This window comes from Lynx rufus, unplaced genomic scaffold (assembly GCF_022079265.1).
Source record: "Lynx rufus isolate CCGP_SWC_20201006 ecotype Redwood Valley unplaced genomic scaffold, mLynRuf1.p SCAF_4, whole genome shotgun sequence".
Taxonomy (NCBI): Eukaryota; Metazoa; Chordata; class Mammalia; order Carnivora; family Felidae; genus Lynx; species Lynx rufus.
The window spans coordinates 110,388,613-110,409,953 of NW_025814856.1; positions in this window are offsets into that span (position 1 = coordinate 110,388,613).

Genomic DNA, 21,341 nt, shown 5'->3' on the forward strand with positions numbered 1-21,341 from the left:
GAGTTGCTCAAGGCATTTCTTTTGCATCCCTTCCCCACCCCATCCCCGACAGTGCTTAATGATGCACACAGATTCTAGAACCAATGTGTCACCATGGGTGAACATGGTTAAAATGCAGATGACTGGGAGGCCCATTTTTCATGGCCTAGATTTGGAGTAACTTCCTGGAAGATGACCTTGTTGCCAGGCACCCCTTGTTGTTTGAGTCAGACCACAGTTTGTGAAACCTTGAGTAAGGAAAAAAAACATTCAGCTAAAAAAAAAAAAAGCCAGATTTTCCAGGGCCTAAAAAGTAAGCCAACCAATAAAGGTATATATTTAAAAGAAAATATAATGTGGACACCTCTTGTATATGTAAAAGCTTATGAAAGTCAAGTAATAAATTGATGTGCTGTTACAAGAATTCCAAAAAATTCCAGCGAATAATGCATGCAATTGGAATTAGGCATAAGATGATGGAAATCAGGAGCAGTCCCCAGACTGGCTCAGATATTTGCACCTTCCTCATAGAATTTAGCTTTCAAACGCTGTGGTGATGTAGACGTGAACCATGCCAAGATTCCCGGTGCCAGGGTCATGCCAACGGGTGCGGACATGTGTGGACCACACTTACCTGTACTGTAGTCTTTTGAGAGGCAGGAAGCAGGAAGCAATCAGACAATCAATCAGATAATCACGTTGAAGGATAGATGACACCTGAACAAGGCTGAGCGTAGAGGAGGTGCTCAGTTATTGTTTGTTAAATATTTAAAAGGTTCAACACTTGAGTGTATTTTATTTCATTGGGGTCCCACTTTGCCTTTTGCATTTTTTTTCTCATTCACCTCTGTTGAGGATGTGCGAGGTTACCTCGGGCTCTTTGACTGTGCTTTTTCTCTCTAACCCAAAGTCCCTCTAAACATCGGCACCAGGTAAGACTTCTAGTTTTGTGTTTGTTTTTCTAAAATGGTCTGCTTCCTACGTTCCTTGCCTTACGCCTATTCCTGTCATTTTGTTCAGAGAGGGAAAAAAGGGAGTTCCTTTTCTAAAATGTGAGGCTTCCAGTGTGGGGGCTTTTACCGGAGATTAAAACCTTCCCCATTCTGGCACTGGGAGGAGCTTCCTAACCCAAACCCAAACCTAGGTTTCCTGTCTAAATGCCCAAGCAAATGTAGCTAGTCCCAAGTCCTGTTCATGTTTATATATATTCCTATACACTGAAAAGAACTAGAGTTCAAATATAAATGCATATTTTAATAGGCCCAAGTAAAGGAAGTCAGCACATACCAAGCAGAGGAAACTTATAAACTACTTGGAAATTAGAAACTAGGCCTGCATTGTCAAATTTTTTTAACACCCAAATATATAAAGAAGAGCAATGATGTGAAGGCGACAAATCAAGAAAAAACAGATTTCAGTAGAAACAGGGATAATTCAGTGAATAGAGGATAATGTAACAACAAAAAAATCAAGAATCTATGAAAAATTAGAGAACAAGAATGAGGTTTTAGAAATTAAATACTTCTTGACTAAACTGCACTTTTCTATACGAGAGTTTGAAGATAATGTAGAAAGTTGCCTAGAAAATAAAGCAATGACAAGAATAAAGGAAACTTGGAAGAAAAGCTAAACCAGAGAAAAATCATTCTGAGATTTATAATAGAACAGGTCTAAAAATGAGGAACAAAGAAAAAGGGAGGGTGGAAATTTGCAAAGATACAAGAATTTCCCACAGCTCAAGAGAGAACTGAGTCTTTGGAGTAAAAGGCTGCTGATAGCCAGAGTAACTGAAAGAAGACATAGCTGGATTCACATCTGTGACATTTCCTATCCTAAGGATGACCAGAAGATCTTAAAAGCTTCTAGTGAATCAGAAGGAAAATATTGACATAGGTCAGGAATAATCAGAACAAGATAGGAATCATTGATGCCAGACAACAACGGATGGCTAACATAAAAGGTCCGAGGAAAAACGGTGTGAACCTAGGATTTTATGTTCAGGTGAACTGTTTTATCATGTGGGAAGGCCAATGTCTCAAAAACATGCAGACTTAGAAATTGTAGTTCCCATGTACCTTTATTCAGAAGAAGTTACTCACAGAAATAACCTAAGAAAGAAAGAAGGAATGGAGAGGGGAGGAAGGAAGGATTTCAAAGGGCGTGATAAACAGTGGTGCTAATCCAGGAGTTTGGAGTTAATTCTAGGATGGCCGTTGTATTAGTAGACCTAGAAGACAACAGTTATGAAGAGAGAAGGTCACCTTGTTTTAAAGGAGAAAATTACATGGATGTCATTAAGATGGTGGATGATATTAATGACATAGTGACAGAAGTCTACGTCAAGTTTTCCACAACAAAAAAGGAGATGCCAATTCCCTGATGAATAAAGCCATGGCTCCAATGGGTGTGATACTGAATAACTAATGAGTAAGGGAATATTCTCCTTTAAATGTCAAAGAGATAATGACTTTGGGCCTATGGAGAATAAAATGTACTCCTAACACATTCCTTGGCTCTTCTATGAAAGAAATATACATAAAAAAAAAAATCAGTCCGGTTTCATTGACAAAAAAAAATACTGACAAAGTCTTAAGGACAATGGGGTTTATGGCAGGGAATTAGGTGCTTGCTTAACCATAGAAAGGGTTAGCAGAGTGAAAAGCCACCGCTAGCAAAATCTTTGGTGCTGCCTTTACTCATTGGATCTAGAGGTCTGGAAGCTACCACTGTTTCAGAGGGGAAAAAGCTGCAGAATCACCACAGAAGTTACTGGGCACTCTGCTGGTCCCAGGGGACATGGAATCTACCTTAGCTACTGTAAACACTTAGGTTACTGAGGTCTAGGTATGCTAGCCACCACCTATGCCTGAGGAAAAAAAAAATGGCTTCTGCCTCCTTTCTGCCTTCCAACATTTTCCCAGGTGTATATCACTGGACCACTCTAAATTTATTCTGGAACCCTCTTGGTGAGGGAGTATCAGGGAGATATGTTGTAAGGTGTCCTACCCTTGCAAAAGTAGGCACAGTGTAAAACAGATTGAGGATATGTGTGGATTTCCAATAAGCAACATCATTCCCTAAGGATAATAGACGTTAATTTATTTTAAATTTTTAGAATCAATCTACAGGCAAAATATGAAAGATGTAAAAAAAAAAAAAGCTATAGTACATAAGTATTACCAATGTTTAAGGTAAACAGAATAATGCAGTATTTAAGTATACTATTAACAGATTTAAATGTAACAATAAAATATATAACAGGTTTAGCAGATATTACAAATGTAACAGATTAAAATATAAAAGATATGAACATAATTAACAGAAATAAACAATGAAATAAATGAAAATTCTTTTTTAGAGTAGAAGTAAATAGACGATGCCTTAAATGCTTAAAAAATGTGTGTTAAACATATTATTTTGAGTGGGAGAGGGAACCATGACAAGAAATAACAGAAACAGAAATAGGAAGTGGTATGTGAGGTTGGGTGGGTAGGGGTGAGGCTTGACACTATCACTTTTCACTTTAAAATCCTTTTACGGTGCTTGCTTAAAAAAAAATATGCCTATGTTGCTTTAATAAAAAATTAAAAATATAAAAGACTGTTCTTTTTATTATCATCCTCAAAGATACGGCTTGAAATAAAAAAAAAAAAACTGAAGAAATGTTACGCCTTTAATGATATTTGTTCTTGGCTGGATTACTAAAGCTACTTGGCTCTATTTGGATCAAAGTGACCAGGATTTTGTTTTTCATCAGTGTCGCAAGTGATTCCAATTAGTTAACTCTGTCTCCTTTTTACACCACCATGTTAGGCACTTACCTGAAGCAGGTGTGTTACTGACAGTGATTTGCAGGTTCCAGGCTCTGCCTCCCTGGCTATTGGTTTCCAATAAGGCACATATACCATGTCTGGGTAGGGCCAGGATCCAAATGTATCCAGTTAGATCAGATACTACCTGAAGGTATCTGGGGAAGAGAGTTTAGTCAGGAATCATTAGTTGAAATGAGTGTGCTTGAAGTGTTTTAAAGTGGCATGTATTAATTTATAAAGGTAGTAATGAGTAATAATGTGGAGAAAAATAACAAAAGTCCTCCATGTGCTAATATGATATACTTACTGCTGTTTTCCTTTTAAATAAGACAGATTGGATTGATTTCTGCCTTCTCCAAGCTGTTAAATACACTAGCCTCTACAAAACTAAGTTAAATAGGAAAGAGCCATCTTTCTCAAAGTATGCACCAAAAGAGAGTTGCAAGGTCAAGTAAGTTAAGGAAATGCTGGTTAAACCTGCCTGAACAGACTGACTCCCTTACTGAAGAATTTCTTAGTCAATTCTAACGTGCATCGTGAACATCTAAGCCAAAATATGTGGCATTCCCAGTTCTTGTTTCATTAAGTGCAGATATCTTTACAGGATTAAGATCCTATGAAATACAGATTTGAAATTTGGGAGTTTAAATCAGGCAGTTAGGAGAAAAAGAACAGTAAAGAAGGTCTGTTAACATTTAGGCGGAGGTATTGATATTGGGGGAAATTACTTAACAATTCTAACATTGTTGGGAAATAGTCCATTGTATCTGTCCCATCTTTCTATTCATCTGTCCACCTATCATCTATATTTTTTTTAATTGAGATAAAATTGGCGTATAACATTATATTAGTTTCAAATGTACAGCGTATATATCTATATATATACATAAACTACAAAGTGATCACCACAGTAAGTCTGGTTACCATCTGTCACCATGCAATTGACCCCTTCCACCTGTTTTGTGCACCAAAAAACCCCCTTTCCCTCTGGTCAACAATCTCTTTTTTTGAATCTACGAGTGTGGTTTTATTTTATTTGTTTTTTGGAGTCCACATGTAAGTGATATCATATGGTATTGGTCTTTCTGTGATTTGAGTTAGCATAATACCCTCAAGGTCCATCCATGGTGTTACAAATGGCTAGATTTCCTTCTTTTTAACGGCTGAGTAGTATCTCTCTCTCTCTCCCCCTTTCCCTCCCCCCTCTCCCACTGTGTGTGTATGTGTGTATCACACCTTCTTTATCTGTTTATCAGTCAATAAACACTTAGGTTGTTTCCATATCCTGGCTATTATAAATAATGTTGCACTGAAATGAATTTTTCATTTTCATTGAATTAGTGTTTTTGTTTTCTTTTTATAAATACCCAGAAGTGGAATAGCTGGATCATATGGTATTTCTAGTTTTAATTTTTTGAGGAACTCCCATATTGGTGTCCATAGTAGCTATACCAATTTACATTCCCACCAACAGTGTTATGAGAGTTTTTCTCCACATCTTCAGCAACACTTTTAGGTACTTTATTCTTTCTGATGCAATTGTAAATAGGATTGTTTTCTTACTCTCTTTTGCCGATAGTTTGTTATTAGTGTATAGAAATGCAGCAGGATTTTGTATATTGATTTTGTAGCCTGTCACTTTACTGAATTCATTTATTCTGACAGTTTTTTTGGTGGTGTCATTACGGTTTTCTATATGTAGCATCAAGTCGTTTGCAAATAGTGACAGTTTTACCTCTTTGTTTCCAATAGGAATACCTTTTATTTCTTTTTCTCGCCAAATTGCTGTGGCTAGGATTTTTAATACTTTGTTGAATAGAAGTGGGGAGAGTGACATCTTTGTCTTGTTACCAATCTTGGAGGAAACGCTTACAGCTTTTTACCTTTGAGTATGATGCTGACTGTGGGTTTGTAACAGATGATCTTTATTATGTTGAGGTGCATTCCTTCTGTATCCATTTTGTTGAGAGTTTTTGTCATAAATAAATACTGAATTTTTGTCAAATGTTTTGTTTCCATCTATTGAGATGATCATATGATATTTATCTTTCATTTTGTTGATGTGAGATATGGTGTTTTACTTGTGGTTGTTGAACAACTCTTGCATCCCTGGAAGTAAAGCTCATTTGATCATGATGTACGATCCTTTTGATTTTTTAAAAAAAGTTTACTGATTTTGAGATAGAGAGAGAGCACTCATGAGTGGGGGAGGAGCAGAGAGGGAGGGAGAGAGAGAAACCCAGGCAGGCTCTGTACTGTCAGCACAGAGCTTGTGAGGGGCTTGAACTCGTAAACTGTGAGATCATGATCTAAGTCTAAATCAACAGTCAGATACTTAATGGACTAAGCCACCTAGGCATTTCTGATGTATGATCCTTTTAATGTATTATTAATTTTACTTTGCCAACATTTTCCTGAGGATTTTTGCATCTACGTTCATCTAGTATAATTGCCTGTAATTTTCTTTGTATGTGTGTGATGTCCTTGTCTGGTTTTGAGAACAGAATAATGCTGATCTCGTAAAATGAGTTTGGAAGCATTCCCTCCTCTTCAATTTTTTGGAAGAATCTCAGAAGGATAGGTGTTAAACCTTCTTTGAATATTTGGTAGACTTAACCAGTGAAGTTCTTTGCTTCTGTATTTTCATTTGGGAGAAGTTTTTTGATTATTGATTTAATCTCCTTTCTAGTATTAGTCTATTCAGTTTTTTTTTTTCTTTTCATGATTTAGTACTGGATGATTGTATGCTTCTAAAAATCTTTCAAAAAGTTTTTTTTTTTTTTAAAGTTTAAAGTTTATTTACTTGAGAGAGACAGAGACAGCATGCAGAGGGGAGGGGCAGAGAGACAGAATCCCAAGCAAGCTCTGTGTTGCCAGCACAGAGCCCATTGTGGGGCTTGAACTCCCGAAACTCTGAGATTATGACCTGGGCCAAGACCAAGAGTTGGACACCTAATCGACTGAGCCACCCAGTCACCCTGTATGTTTCTAAAAATTTGTACATTTCTTCTAGGTTGTCCATTTTATTGGGGTATAACTGTTCATTGTAGTCTCTTACAATCTTTTGTATTTCTGTGGTATGATTTGTAAATTCTCCTCTTTGATTTCTGATTTTGTTTACTTGAGCCCTCTCTTTTTTTTTTCTTATGAAGTTTAGCTGGAGTTTGATAATTTGTTTCTTTTCTCAAACAGCCCTTAGTTTTCATTGATGTTTTCTATTCTATTTCTCTACTTCATTTATTTTTACTCTGATTTTTATTATTGCCTTCTTTCTACTAACTTTGGGCTTCGTTTGTTCTTTTTTCTAGTTCCTGTAGATGTAAATTTATAATGTTCATTTGAGATTTTTCTCTTTCTTTTGAAAGAGAGTGTGTATGAGTGGGGAAGTGGGGCAGAGGGAGACAGAGAATTACAAGTGGTGTGGAGCCTGATGCAGGGCTAGATCCCAAGAACCTGGCTGGGATCATGACCTGAGCAGAAATCAGGACTCAGATACTCAACTGATGTAGCCGCAAAGGCACCCTGAGATTTTTCTTGTTTCTTGAGGTAGTCCTGTATCACTAGGAGCTTCCTTCCTAGAACTGCTTTTGTTGTGTGCCATAAATTTTGGATGTTGCATTTCCATTTTCATTTGCCTCAAGGTATTATTTTGATTTCCCTTTTGATTTCTTCATCGACCCATTGGTTGCTCAATACCATGTTTAATTTCAGTGTATTTGTGATTTTTTTCCAATGCTCTTCTTACAACTGATTTCTAGTTTCACACCATTGTGATCATAAAAGATGCTTGGTATAATCTCATTTTCTTTAAATTTTTTTTAATGTTTATTTATTTTGGGGGGAGAGAGAGAGAGACAGAGATAGAGCATGAGCATGGGTGGGGCAGAGAGAGAAGGAGACGTAGAATCTGAAGCAGGCTCCAGGCTCTGAGCTGTCAGCACAGAGCCTGATGCGGGACTTGAACTCACAAACCGTGAGATCATGACCTGAGCCGAAGTCAGACCCCTAACTGACTGAGCCACCCAGGTGCCCCTAATCTCAGTTTTCTTTAATTTATTGAGACTTGTTTTGTAGTCTGACATGTGATCTGTCCTCCTAATCTGGAGAATGTTCCATGTGCACTTGAGAGGAATATGTATTTTGCTGCTTTTGAATGGAATGTTCTTTATATATGTACCAAGTCTATGTGGCTCAGTTTTCCACATGAATTTGTCATTTAAGGCTCATATTTCCACATGGCTTTCCTGTCTGCATGATCTATACTTTCGTCTAAGTGGGGTACTGAGCTCCCCTACTATTCCAGTATTGCTATCAATTTCTTCCTTTATGTTTTTTCAATGTTTCCTTTTTTTTTTTTTTTAACGTTTATTTATTTTTGAGACAGAGAGAGACAGAGCATGAATGGGGGAGGGGCAGAGAGAGAGGGAGACACAGAATCGGAAGCAGGCTCCAGGCTCTGAGCCATCAGCCCAGAGCCTGACACGGGGCTCGAACTCACAGACCGCGAGATCGTGACCTGAGCTGAAGTCGGACGCTTTACCGACTGAGCCACCCAGGCGCCCCTCAATGTTTCCTTTGTATATTTAGCTGTTTCTTTGTTGGGTGCATAATATTTACAAATGTTTAATCTTCTTGTTGGATTATTCCCTTTATTATTATGTAATGCCTTTTTTGTATTTTTTTACATTCTTTGTTTTAAAGTTTATTTTATTTGATATAAGTATAGCTACACCACCTTTCTTTTATTTCCATTTCCATGGGTTATTTTTTTTTAATGTTTATTTATCTATGTTGGGGGGGTGGGTGCACAGAAAGAAAGGGAGACAGAGAATCCCAAGCAGGCTCTGTGCTGTCAGTGCAGAGTCCAACGTGGGGCTCAAAACCACAAATTGTGAGATCATGACCTGAACCGAAATCAAGTCAGTAGCTCACCTGACTGAACCACCCAGGGGCCCTTCCATGGCTTATCTTTTTTCAGCCCTTCAGTTTCAGTCAGTGTGTGTCCTTAGGTCTGAAGTGAGTCTTTTCTGACAATATATAAATGGGTCTTGTTTTTTTTCATTTGTTTTTTGTTTTTATTCATTAAGCCACTCTATGTTTTTTCATTGGAGTGTTTAGTCCATTTATATTTATAGTAATTATTGATAGGTATGTACTTTGCCATTTTCTTGATTGTTTTCTGACTGTATTTGTAGTTCTTCTCTGTTCGTTTTTTCTCTTTCTCTCTTCCCTTGCAGTTTGATGACTTTCTTTAGTGTTAGGTTTAGATTCCTTTCTCATTATCTTTTGTGTATCTACCATAGGTTTTTGCTTTGTGGTTACCATGAGTTCCACAGATAACAGCTTCATATTCAGTCTATTTTAAGGCAATATCAACTTAAGTTTGAACACACTCTAAAACCTCTACGTTTTTACTCTGTCTCCCTCAGGTTTTGTTTCTGAAGTCACATTTTACATCTTTTTTATTTTGTGTGTCCTGTAACTAATTACTGTAATTATAGTTAATTTCACTCCTTTTGTCTTTTAACCTATACTTTGTCTATAAGTGGTTAATTCACTATCTATATTATATAGTTATCTATATTATATGTTACAGTGACATTTTTACTTTTATATGGTTTTGCCTAATAAAACCTTTACTTTTATATGGTTTGTTGTTACTAGTTAGTGCCTTTTTTTTTTTTCAACTTAAAGAAGTCCCTTTAACATTTCTTGTAATGCTGGTTTAGTGGTAATAAACAAACTCCTTTAGCTTTGGTTGTCTGGAAAATACTTTACCTTTTTTTTTTTTTTTTATTCTGAATGATAGCCATGCCATGTGGAGCATTGTTGGTAGGACTTTTTTTTTCCTTTTAGCACATTGAATATACCATACCATTCCCTTCTGGCCTGAAGTTCCTGCTGAAAAATCAGCTCATAGTCTTTTGTGGGTTCCTTCGTACATAGCAAGTTGGTTTTCTTTTGCTGTTTTTTTTTTCCTTTTACTATTATTTTTTCAAATACATTTTCTGCGTCTTCTCTTTCCTCCCTCTGTAACCCCTGTAATGTGAATGTTTGTGTGCTTGATGTGGTCACAGGGGTCCCTTAAGCTATCTTCACTTTTTAAAAATTGACTTTTCTTTTTGCTGCTCTGTTTAGGTGAGTTACACTGGCCTGTCCCAGGTGGTTGGTTCATCCTTCTGCTTCATCTAGTCTGTTATTGAACACTTGTGGTGCAGTTTTAGTTCAGTTACTGTGTGCTGCAGTTCTGTGACTTCTGTTTGGATCTTTCTTTTATTTCCTTTCTCTTTGTTGACTTTCTCACTGTTTATTCAATGTTCTCTTGAGTTTGTTGAGCATCTTCATGACCATTCCTTTGAACCCTTTATCATGTAAATTATTTATGTTCATTTCATTAATAGTTCTTCACCACCCCCTCCCCCAGGGGTTTATCTTTTTCTTGTGTTTGAAACATACTCTTCTGTTTCTCCATTTTGATTTTCTCTGTTTGTTTCTATGTATTAAGTAAAACAGCTACCTCTTCCAGTTTTGAAGGAGGGGCCTCATGTAAGTGATAAGCTTTTTATTTGGCCTTGCCCTAGTTCTTTGTTGTCTCTCAAACTTTTGGGATTTTTCTAAGCAGCCTGATTTATGCTTGATTGGTCCTAGTTATTGAAGTCCTGCCAAGTCATGTCCATATTTCAAATAAAGGGATCTCTCTCAGAATCTAGTTCCTTACTGATTTGAAATCAGACCCTCAAGCAACACCTTTTACAGTTTGCAAATATATACTGTCCTGTGACACCGGGCATAAGCCCTGCTGAGCTGTAGCCCAGGTAATTTGGATGTGTCCTCTTAGTGACAGTTGGAAATATCAGGGCACCAGGATGGTGTATAAGCTCCTTTCTGGGAGGTACAAGCAAGGTGTAGAGTGGCCACAGGAGAGCATCAAGCTGCCATCCCGAGCATTATATTCCCTGAGAGTTTCTCCATAGTTTCTTGATGTGTTGCGTATCTGAAGCCAGACCCTCATGCTGAAGCTCCATGCCTATTTCACAGGATGAGTGCAAGTGTGTTTAAGTTTGCTATCTATGACATGCCCTGGGATTGGTAACTTGCCAAGAATTATCTGTCTTAATGACTTGTGGGGCCCTGCAACTCAAGTCCCCCTTGTCATCAGAGTCAGGCATTCATGTATGTCTGCTGGGTGGACTGTCTGCATTGGCTGACTTCAGCAGGGCCACAGAGGAGCTTGGAGCTCAAATGAGCCTGCTGGCTGAAGCTGGTCTACAACAATATGTGTAGTCAGGGCAAGCCTGTAGGCTGCAGTGGGGCCATGTGAGCCTGTGGGGGCAGGACAAATCTGCCAGTGTTACCAAGATAAAGAGAGTGTAGAAATGACACCTACTTGTGCTAGCAGCATGAAGTAAACATGCAAAAATGGCACCTGCCAGTGCCTCCTTCCCTGGAGAAAGTCCTACCAGACACTTGCATCTCAGGCAGATACTTAAGGATAAGCTACTGAATCTCCTTTGCCCATGGTCTAAGCACTTTTTACACTGCTACTTTTATGCTGGGTCCCGGGGTGATTGAGCCTGCACACAAATCCTTTAAGACTGGACTTTGCACTCCTCACAGCCTTTGGGTCTCTTGGACATAAGTCTTACTGGTTTTCAGAGCCAAATGTTTTGGCTCTTTTCTTTCAAGTGCAGATCTCAAGGGTTTGGTTTCCAGATATGGAGTACAAGCCCCTAACCCCTCAAGGAGAAACTTGTATTTATGAAATCCTTCCTGGTCATGGGTTGCATGTCTCTGCCTCTTCTACAGTCTCACTGTGGCCCTTTTTTAGTGGAGGAGCTCTTTAGCTGGTTTTCAGGTCTTTTTTGGAGGGAATTGGTACATACATAGCTGTAGTTTTGGTGTGTCTGTGGGAAAAGGTGAGTTCATGATCTTCTTACACCTTGAACACATCTTGAAGTGTTTTCTATTTAGAAAAATATCATGGAGAGGGGTGCCTGGGTGGCTCAGTCAGTTGAGTGTGTGACTTCATTTTGGCTCAGGTTATGATCTTATGATCATGAGACTGAGGCCAATATTGGGCTCCACTTTGGGCATGAATACTGCTTGGAATTTTCTCTCTCTCTGTCTCTCTCCCTCTCCCTCTCCCTCACCCTTTGCCTCTTCCCTGCTTGCATGCGTGCTCTCTTTCTCTTTCTCTCAAAATGAATGAATGAATGAATGAATGAATGAATGAATGAAAAAGAAAAATGTCCTGGAGAAACTGTCACAAAACCCCCTCCTCAGTGGCCAGGGACATGACCAGGATGGTTTTTCTTCCCGGTGAACACAGTCCCAAGATGTCTCACCAGTGTCTCCTATGTCCCGAGGAAATCCAGCTCTTGTCCTCACCCTGGACATAGCACTGATATCCTCTAGAGCTGTATATCATGTTATTTTTATTTTTTAAATGAACTGATTTTAAATTCTAGATTGACTCAATATATGTTATCCAGTTAACTAAATGGAATCTAGGGATCAGCTTTTCAAGTTTCTTGATTACTAAAAATAAAAAGTAGCTGTTTTTAGTATCACTAATTATTCTAAAACTGTTTTTCTTAACCACGTTTCAGGAATAAGATTGTAAGAACTGCAACATTCTAGATGAAATTTAAGCAAATATATTTATAACATTAACAAGAGGTAAAAAGAACTGTTATCTTTTAATTTAAAAAATCTGATATTATCTAATCTAGAAAGGACTTCCTTTCAGGTAATTGGAATCCTTGTTACAAAAACTCAGGGAAAAGCCCTAAGAAAGAAGGAATTTGGACACAGAATGAAAATATGAAAATGAAAAAATCTCTTCACAATATAGTAGCTTCATTTTCTTCTTAGCAGCTTTTTTTATATGACAAATTCCCCTGAGAATGTAAAACTTTGTACACTGTCTGAAGCATAATTTTAAAGAGAAGACATAGTCTATTAGATTAATATTGACTGTACTGTTCCAATAGATGAGACTTTAATGATGGCTCAGAACCTAGTGTGGACAACAGTAGATGGAAACATCTGTGTAACAGATATTGTTTTGTCAGAGACACACATAAGATTATTAGTAGAGATTTCTTGTTCTAGTATATCCCGGGGCACACTTAAGTTTCTGTGACTTGTCATCACGGAATTTTCTCTAAGGCAATTGCAAATTAGACTATACAGAAAAAAAATTTGATTTGCTATGCCTATATCTCATATTAACACATCATTTCAAGTTTTCTCCTAAAAAGATAAATTTTTCTGAGAGTGCTAAAATTGTTGCTATATATCTTTTCCCACCTTCTTTTTAATGATCTACTTAATTTTTTCTAATTCAAAAGAAGTTCATGATTTTTTTTGGCTATCATAGAAAACACAGAAAAATTGAAACAAATGAAAAAAATCATTACATAAAAAAATTTTAAGCATTAACCATTAATTACTATCTAGATGGAGATAGTAATCTTTTGGTGACTTAATTCTCAAATTTCATTTATTTCTTTTATGTATGTGTGTTTGTATTTATTTTTAACTATTATTATTTCTTAATTTTATTTAAATCAGCTAGCGTATGTTGTAATAATGGTGTCAGGAGTAGAATTTAGTGATTCATCACTTACATATAATACTCAGTGCTCATCCCAACAAGTGCCTTTCTTAACACCCATCACCCATTTAGCCCATTCCCCTACCAAACACCCCTCTAGCAACCCTAAGTTTGTTCTCTATATTTAAGAGCTTCTTATGGTTTACCTCCTGTTTTTATTTTTCCTTCTCTTCCCTTGTGTTCATCTGCTTTGTTTCTTAATTTTCACACGTGAGTGAAATCGTATGGTACTTGTCTTTCTCTGACTGACATATTTCAATTAGCACAGTACATTCTAGTTGCATCCGTGTTGTTGCAAATGGCAAGAATTCATTCTTTTTGATCGCCAAGTGATATTCCCTTGTACACATGGAATGTGTACACATTCCTTATGTACACATACACACACATATAGATATATATACTTCATCTTTATCCATTCATCAACCAATGGAAATTTGGGCTCTTTTCATACTTTGGCTATTGTGGATAGTGCTGTTAGAAACATTGAAGTGCATGTGCCCCTTTGAATCAGCATTTTTGTATTCTTTGGATAAATACCTAGTAGTGCAATTGCTGGGTTGTGGAGTAGTTCTATTTTTAATTTTTTGAGAAACCTCCATACTGTTCTCCAGCGCAGCTGTACCACTTTGCATTCCTACCAGCAGTGCAAAGGATTCCCCTTTCTCCACATCCTTGACAACATCTGTTGTTTCCCGTGTTAATTTTAGCCAGTCTGACAGGTGTGAGGTGCTCTCTCAATGTGGTTTTGATTTGTATTTCCCTGATGATAAGTGGTGTTGAGCATCTTATCATGTGTTTGTTAGCCATTTCGATGTCTTCTTTGGAAAGGTGTCTGTTTATGTTTTGGTCTATTTCTTCACTGGATTATTTGTTTTTTGGGTGTTGAGTTTGATAAGTTTTTTTTTTTATGGATTTTGGATACCAACCCTTTATTTGATATGTCATTTTCAAATATGTTCTCCCATTCTGTGGGGTGCCCTTTAGTTTAACTGATTGTTTTCTTTGCTGTGCAGAAGATTTTTATCTTGATGAGGTCCCAATAGTTCATTTTTACTTGTTTCCCTTGGCTCTGGAGATATGTCTAGTAAGAAGTTGCCATGGCCAAGGCTAAAATGGTTGGTGCCTGTTTTGTCCTCTAGAATTTTGATGGTTTCCTGTATTACATTTAAGTTTTTCATCCATTTTGAGTTTATTTTTGTGTATTGTGTAGTCCAGGTTCATTCTTCTGCATGTCACTGTCCTGGTCCAGGTGCATTCTTCTGCATGTCACTGTCCTGTTTTCCCAAAATCATTTGCTGAAGAGACTGTTTTCCATTGTATATTCATTCTTGCTTTGTCACAAATTAGTTAGCCATATATTTTGGGTCTATTTCTGAGTTCTCTATTCTGTTCCACCGATCTATGTGTCTGCTTTTGTGCCAGTACCATACTGTCTTGATGATTACAGCCTTGTAATAAAGCTTGAAATCTGGAATTGTGATGCCTCTGGAGGGCTTTCTTTGATTTTTCAACTTGGCTTTGGCTATTCAAGGTCTTACTTGGTTCCATACAAATTTTAGGGTTGTTTGTTCTAGTTCTGTGAAGAATGCTGGTGGTATTTTGATAGGAATTGCATTGAATATGTGGATTGCTTTGGGTAGCAAACACATTTTAACTATATTTGTTCTTCCAATGCATGAACATGGAACATTTTTCCATTTCTTTGTGTCCTCTTAAGCTTGTGTCTTATGTCTTTTATAAGCTTTCTATAGTTTTCAGCAAGTAGATCTTTTACCTCTTTGGTTAGGTTTATTCCTAGGCATTTCATGGTTTTTGGTGCAATTGTAAATGGGATCGATTCCTTGATTTATCTTTCTGATGCTCCATTGTTGGTGTATAGAAATGGAACTGATTTCTGTGTGTTGATTTTATATCCTGTGACTTTGCTGGTTTATGTATCAGTTCTAACAGTGTTTTGATGGAGTCTTTCAAGTATTCCATGTAGAGTGTCATGTCATCTGATACTCAAATAGTTAAAGTTTCACTTCTTCCTTGCTGATGTGAATGCCTTTTATTTCTTTGTGTTGTCTGGTTGCTGAGCCTAAGACTTCAAGTTCTGTGTTGAACAACATTGGTGAGATGTTTATGATATTGAACTGTGTTCCTTCTATCTCTACCTTCTGATGATTTCTATCAAGAAAGGATGCTCTGTTTTGGCAAATGTTTTTCTGCATCTTTTGAGAAGATCATATGGTGCTTATCCTTTCTTTTTTAATGTGGTGTATCACATTGATTAATTTGTAGATATTAAACCACCCCTGCAACCCAGGAATAAATCCCACTTGATCGTGGTGAATAATTTTTTTAATGTATTGTTGGATTCATTTGCTAGTATCTTATTGAGAATTTTTGCATCCACGTTCATCAGAGAAATTGGTCTGTAATTTTCCTTTTTAGTGGGGTCTTTGTCTGATTTGGGAATAAAGGTAATGCTGGTCTCATAAAATGAGTTTGGAAGTTTTCCTTCTATTTCTTGGAACAGCTTCAAAAGAATAGGCATTAATTCTTCTTTAAATGTTTTGTAGAATTTGGGTGCCTAGGTGGCTCAGTCAGTTGAGCGTTTGACTTCAGCTCAGGTCATGATCTCACAGTTTGTGAGTTTGAGCTCCACACTGGGTTCGCTTTGTCAGCGCAGGGCCCTCTTCAGATCCTCTGTCTCCACTCCTTCCCTGCGCCACCTCTGCTTGCATGCTTTCTCAAAAATAAATAAACATTAAAAAAAAATGTTTGATAGAATTTCCCTGGGAAGTCTTCTGGCCATGGGCTCTTGTTCATTGGGAGATTTTTTATTATTGATTCAATTTCTTTACTGGTTATGGGTCTGTTCACATTTTGTATTTCTTCCTGTTTCAATTTTGGTAGTTTATATGTTTCTAGGAACATAATCATTTCTTCCTGATTGCCCAAATTGTTGGCCTATAATTTCTCATAATATTCTCTTATTGTTTGTATTTCTGAGGTGTTCAATGGGAACTTTTGTCTTTGATTCGTGATTTTATTTATTTGGATTCTTTCCTTTTTCTTTTTGATAAATCTGGCTAGGGGGTTATCAATTTTGTTAATCCTTTCAAAGAACCAGCTCCTACTTTTATTTATCTCTTCTACTGTTTTTTTGATTTCGTTATCATTAATTTCTGCTCTAATCTTTATAATTTCCCTTTTTCTGCTATTTTGGAGCTTTATTTGCTGTTCTTTTTTTTTTTTTTCAGTCCCTTTAGGTGTAAGGTTAGGTTGTGTATTTGAGACATTTCTTCCTTTTTTTTTTTTAAACTTAATGTTTATTTATTTTTGAGAGAGAGACAGACAGAGAGCAGGGGAGGGGCAGAGAGACAGGGAGACACAGAACCCAAAGCAGGCTCCAGGATCTAAGCTGTCAGCACAGAGCCTGATGTGGGGCTCAAACATATGAGCTGTGAAATCATGACTTGAGTTGAAGTCAGACACTTATCTGACTGAACCACCCAGGCTCCCTTCTTCCTTCTTTAGGAAGGCCTGGATTGCTACATATTTCTCTCTTATGAATGCCTTTGCTGAACCCCAATTGTGCAGCACTGTCATGTTTTCATTTGTATGACTTCCATGTACTTTTTAAATTTTTTCTTTAATTTCTTGGTTAACTCATTTATTGTTTAGTAGGATGGTCCTTAATCTCCAGGTATTTATGATCTTTCCAAATTGTTTCTTGTAGTTGATTCTAAGTTTCATAGCGTTGTGTTCTGAAAATATGCATGGTATGATCTCAATCTTTTTGTACTTGTTGAGGGTAGATTTGTAACACAGTATGTGATCTATTCTGGAGAATGTTCCATGTGCCCTTAAGAAGAATTGATATTCTGCTCCTTTAGGCTGAAATGTTCTGAATATATCTGTTAAGTCCATCCAGTTCAGTGTGTCATTTAAAACCATTATCTCCTCCTGATTTTCTACTGAAATGATCTGTCCATTTTTGTAAGTGGGGTGTTAAATTTCCCTATTATTATTGTATTATTATCAACAAGTTTATTTATGTTTGTGACTAATTGATTTATATTTTTGGGTTCTTTCAAGTTAGGGACATAATGAGTTACAATTGTTAAATCTTGATGGATAGACCCCTTATGATAAAATGCCCTTCTTCATATCTTGTTACAGTCTTTGTTTTAAAATCTAGTTCATCTGGTGAAAGTATGGCTACTCTGCTTTCTTTTGATGTCCGTTAGCATGATAGATTGTTCTCCATCCCCTTGCTTTCAATCTTCAGGTGTCTTCAGGTCTGAAATAAGTCTGTTGTAGGATAGATATAGATGGATCTTGTTTTCTTACTCATTCTGATAACCTATGTTTCTGATTGAAGCATTTAGTCCATTGACATTTAGAGTGATTATTGAAATATATGAGTTTAACATCATTGTGTTGCCTGTAGAGTGGGTGTTTCTGGTGATGTTCTCTGGTCCTTTCTAGTCTTTGTTGCTTTTGGTCTTATCTACCCCCCCCCCCCCAAAGAGTCCTCCTTAAAATTTCTTGCAGGTCTGGTTTAGTGGTCACAAACTCCTATTCTGAAGACAACCTTGATGGATAAATAATTCTTGGCTGCATATTTTTCCAGCTTGGCATTTTGAATATATCCTGCCACTCCTTTCTGGCCTGTGAAGTTTCTGTGGACTGATCTGCTGTGAATCTGATGTCTCTTTCCTTGTAGGTGAAGGACTTTTTTTTTTCCCTTGCTGCTTTCATAACTCTTGTCTGTGTATTTTGTGATTTTGACTATGATATGCCTTGGTGATGGTCATTTTTTGTTGAATCTAAAGGGAGTTCTGTATGCTTCTTGGATTTTAATGTCTGTGTCCTTGACCAGATTAGGAAAGTTTTCAGCTATACTATGCTCACATAAACCTTCTGCCCCCTTTTCTCTTTCTTCATCTTCTGGGACTCCTATGATATGAATGTTATTTGTCTTAAAAAGTTTTTTTTAATGTTTATTTTTGAGAGAGAGAGAGAGACAGCATGAGCAGGGGAGAGGCAGAGAGAGAGGGAGACACAGAATCTGAAGCAGGCTCCAGGCTCCGAGGTTTCAGCACAGAGCCCAATGCAGGTTTTGAACCCATGAACTGGGAGATCATGGCTTAAGCCAAAGTTGGATGCTTAACTGACTGAGCCACTCAGGCACCCCAGTATCATTCCTATTTAATACGTCTCTGGGTTCTCTAAGTCTAGTATCATGATCTTTTGCCTTGTTTCTCTCTTTTTTTTCTGCTTCATTATTTTCCATAATTTATCTTCTATATCACTGATTCGCTGCTCTGCTTTGTCCATCCTTGCCATTGTGGCATACATTTGAGGTTGTATCTCAGTCATAGCATTTTTAATTTTGGCCTGACTAGATTTTAGTTTATTTATCTCTGCAGAAAGGGATTCTCTAGTGTCTCCTATGCTTGTTTTCAACTGCAGCTAGTATTCTTAAAATCATGGTTTTAAATTCTAGTTCAGACATCTTAAATATATTTGTGTTTATTAAATCCCTGGCTGTCATTTCTTTCTGTTCTTTCTTTTGGGGTGAATTCCTCCACCTTGTCATTTTGGAGGAGGACAAAAAAATAAAATAAAAAATTAAAAAATAAAAATTAAAACAAAACAAAACAAAACCAAATAAAGTAAGCTAGATGTTAGGTTTGTTTCCATTTGCTTGTAGAGAGAAGCTTGATAGAAAAGAGAAAAAAGAGAAAGAAAAAAATTTTTGAAAAATTAAAAATCAAAAAACTTAAATAATAAAATAGAGGAAAATAATAAAATAAAATAGAATAAAAAGTAAAAAAAAAAGTCTCCTTGTGTATCTGAGCAAAAAAGAAGAAAGAGAACAACATAAGCAAAAACAGAAGCAAAGAAAATGAACAAACAGAATGCAACCCAAATGAAGTTACATCCAGTTTCCCCTAGAACTGAAAATTTGTAGAACACTGTAGTCTGCAGGCTAAGCAGGTAGGAGGGATTTGTGCTGGTCTTCTGGGGAATGTGCCTGGAGGGTGTAGTTTAGTGGGTCTTGGTGTAGTGGTTCCATTCTCCACTTGGTGGTGTTGCTTAGCTCACTGGGGTCGATCTGTGTGCATGCATGCTAGAGGTGAAATGGCTTCACCTGGCTCTCTAGTCTGTTATGGGGGAATTTCATTCCCTCACACACATTCAATCAAGCACCCCTCCTTGGTCTCAGGCTTCCATCCATTCCCCAACTGCTCCCTGTCTGTGTCCAAGCTGTCTGCCAGCCAGGCAATGCCTCCCTCCAGAATTTTATCTCACATGGGGCTGTGTCTCAAAACCTCACACTCGAGAGTCCCCTGGGCTTAGACCCATGCCAACTCTCTGGGGGAGGATGTCAACGAGCAATGTATGGGTGCCAGCTTTTCCCAGAAAACATTCACGCAATTGCACGGCAGCACAGTTTCAGAGATGATGGCAAATCACAACATGCAGCCGGTGCCAGATTTTGCCACTCTCTGGCATCTTGTCCCAATACCAGCAGAAGTGGCTGCTCTCTGGAGTCTGCTGGGACCTCTGCCGGCCGGGAGGCTGTATGGCCTTTACCAAATATAGTCCAAGCAGGGGAATTGCCTCTCCCCATATGGCACACAGGCCCCTCAGAACACGTTGCCTGCTCCTAGGGATTCACCCTACTTCCTCACCAGAGCAACACCAGGCACTGAGCTTCAAACCTTCAGACTCTGCACCTTACTCTTTATAGAATCCTGGCAGTATTGAAATCCTCTCCTTTCTCCCTGTTAGTGATTTTAGGGAACAGATTTCTTGTTCAGTCCTTGTGAATTTTTTCGCCCTTCCTCTCTCTCCAGCTACTTTTGAGGGGAGTAGCTCCCCTTTTGAGGGGAATGATTGTCTTGCCTGATCCCAATGCACCACACTCTTCCCCTGGCTCTTGCTCTTTCTGTCTTCTTTCTGTGAAAACAGCTCCCTACCTTCCGTGGCTCTGCAGCTTTTCTCTCTCCTGATTCAGCTCTCTGTGCCACGTACCAGCCAAGTTCTTTGGCTCAATTTATGCAGATTGTTGTGTTAATCCTCAGATCAATTTCCTAGGTGTTCAAAATGGTTCGATGCTGATCGAGCTGCATTTCAGGGATGAGAAAAGCTCAGGGTCCCCATACTACTGCACCATCTTTACTCCTTGTCCCACTAATCAATTTTATTTATTTCTAGATAAACATGTGTGTGTGTGTGTGTACTCTGGTCTTTTCTGTTTTATTTTCTACTATAGAATCTGGAAAAAATGTAAGGAAATACCACTTTTGCATCGCAGGATAGCCAAAGTTGTACTCCAAGGTTCTTTATGATTTTTCTGTTGACCAAGAACTAAAGTTACCAGTTCCTCAGAAAATAATCCTTACTTATGCTTTCATTCTTGGAAAAGCTGAGGCTGTGAAAAACAAAAGCAAACAACTTTTCAGACAGAAATGTTCCTTGTAGTTTTGGTTGATACTAGAATTTTTTTTTTCCCTATGGGGCTTATGAATGTGGCAGATCATGAGCTATAGTGAGATTGTTGGTAAATGTGAAGATTGACAGGAGCTGTGATTTGGAAGTTCAATGAAGAATTCCCAGGTGACAGATTGGCAAGGACACTGAGGAGCTATGAGGTTTCTAGTAGGTGACCATGAGAAACTGGGCAGCAAGATTGTCAGGGGTGTGTAGTATGAATTGAACATAGATGCCTCTCCCCAAACATTCTAAGTTTAGCTAAATATTCAAGATTCTTTCAGAAAGACTGAGAAGAAGCTTCTCTTGCAAGCAACATATAGCTTAGAATTTTTTGACAGCCAAGGAGATGAGATGTGGAGCAGATTTATCTGTTGTAGAGAGACTAAGAAGACCAACAGAGTCTTAATGTTCCTCTCAGCTTGACTAAACTT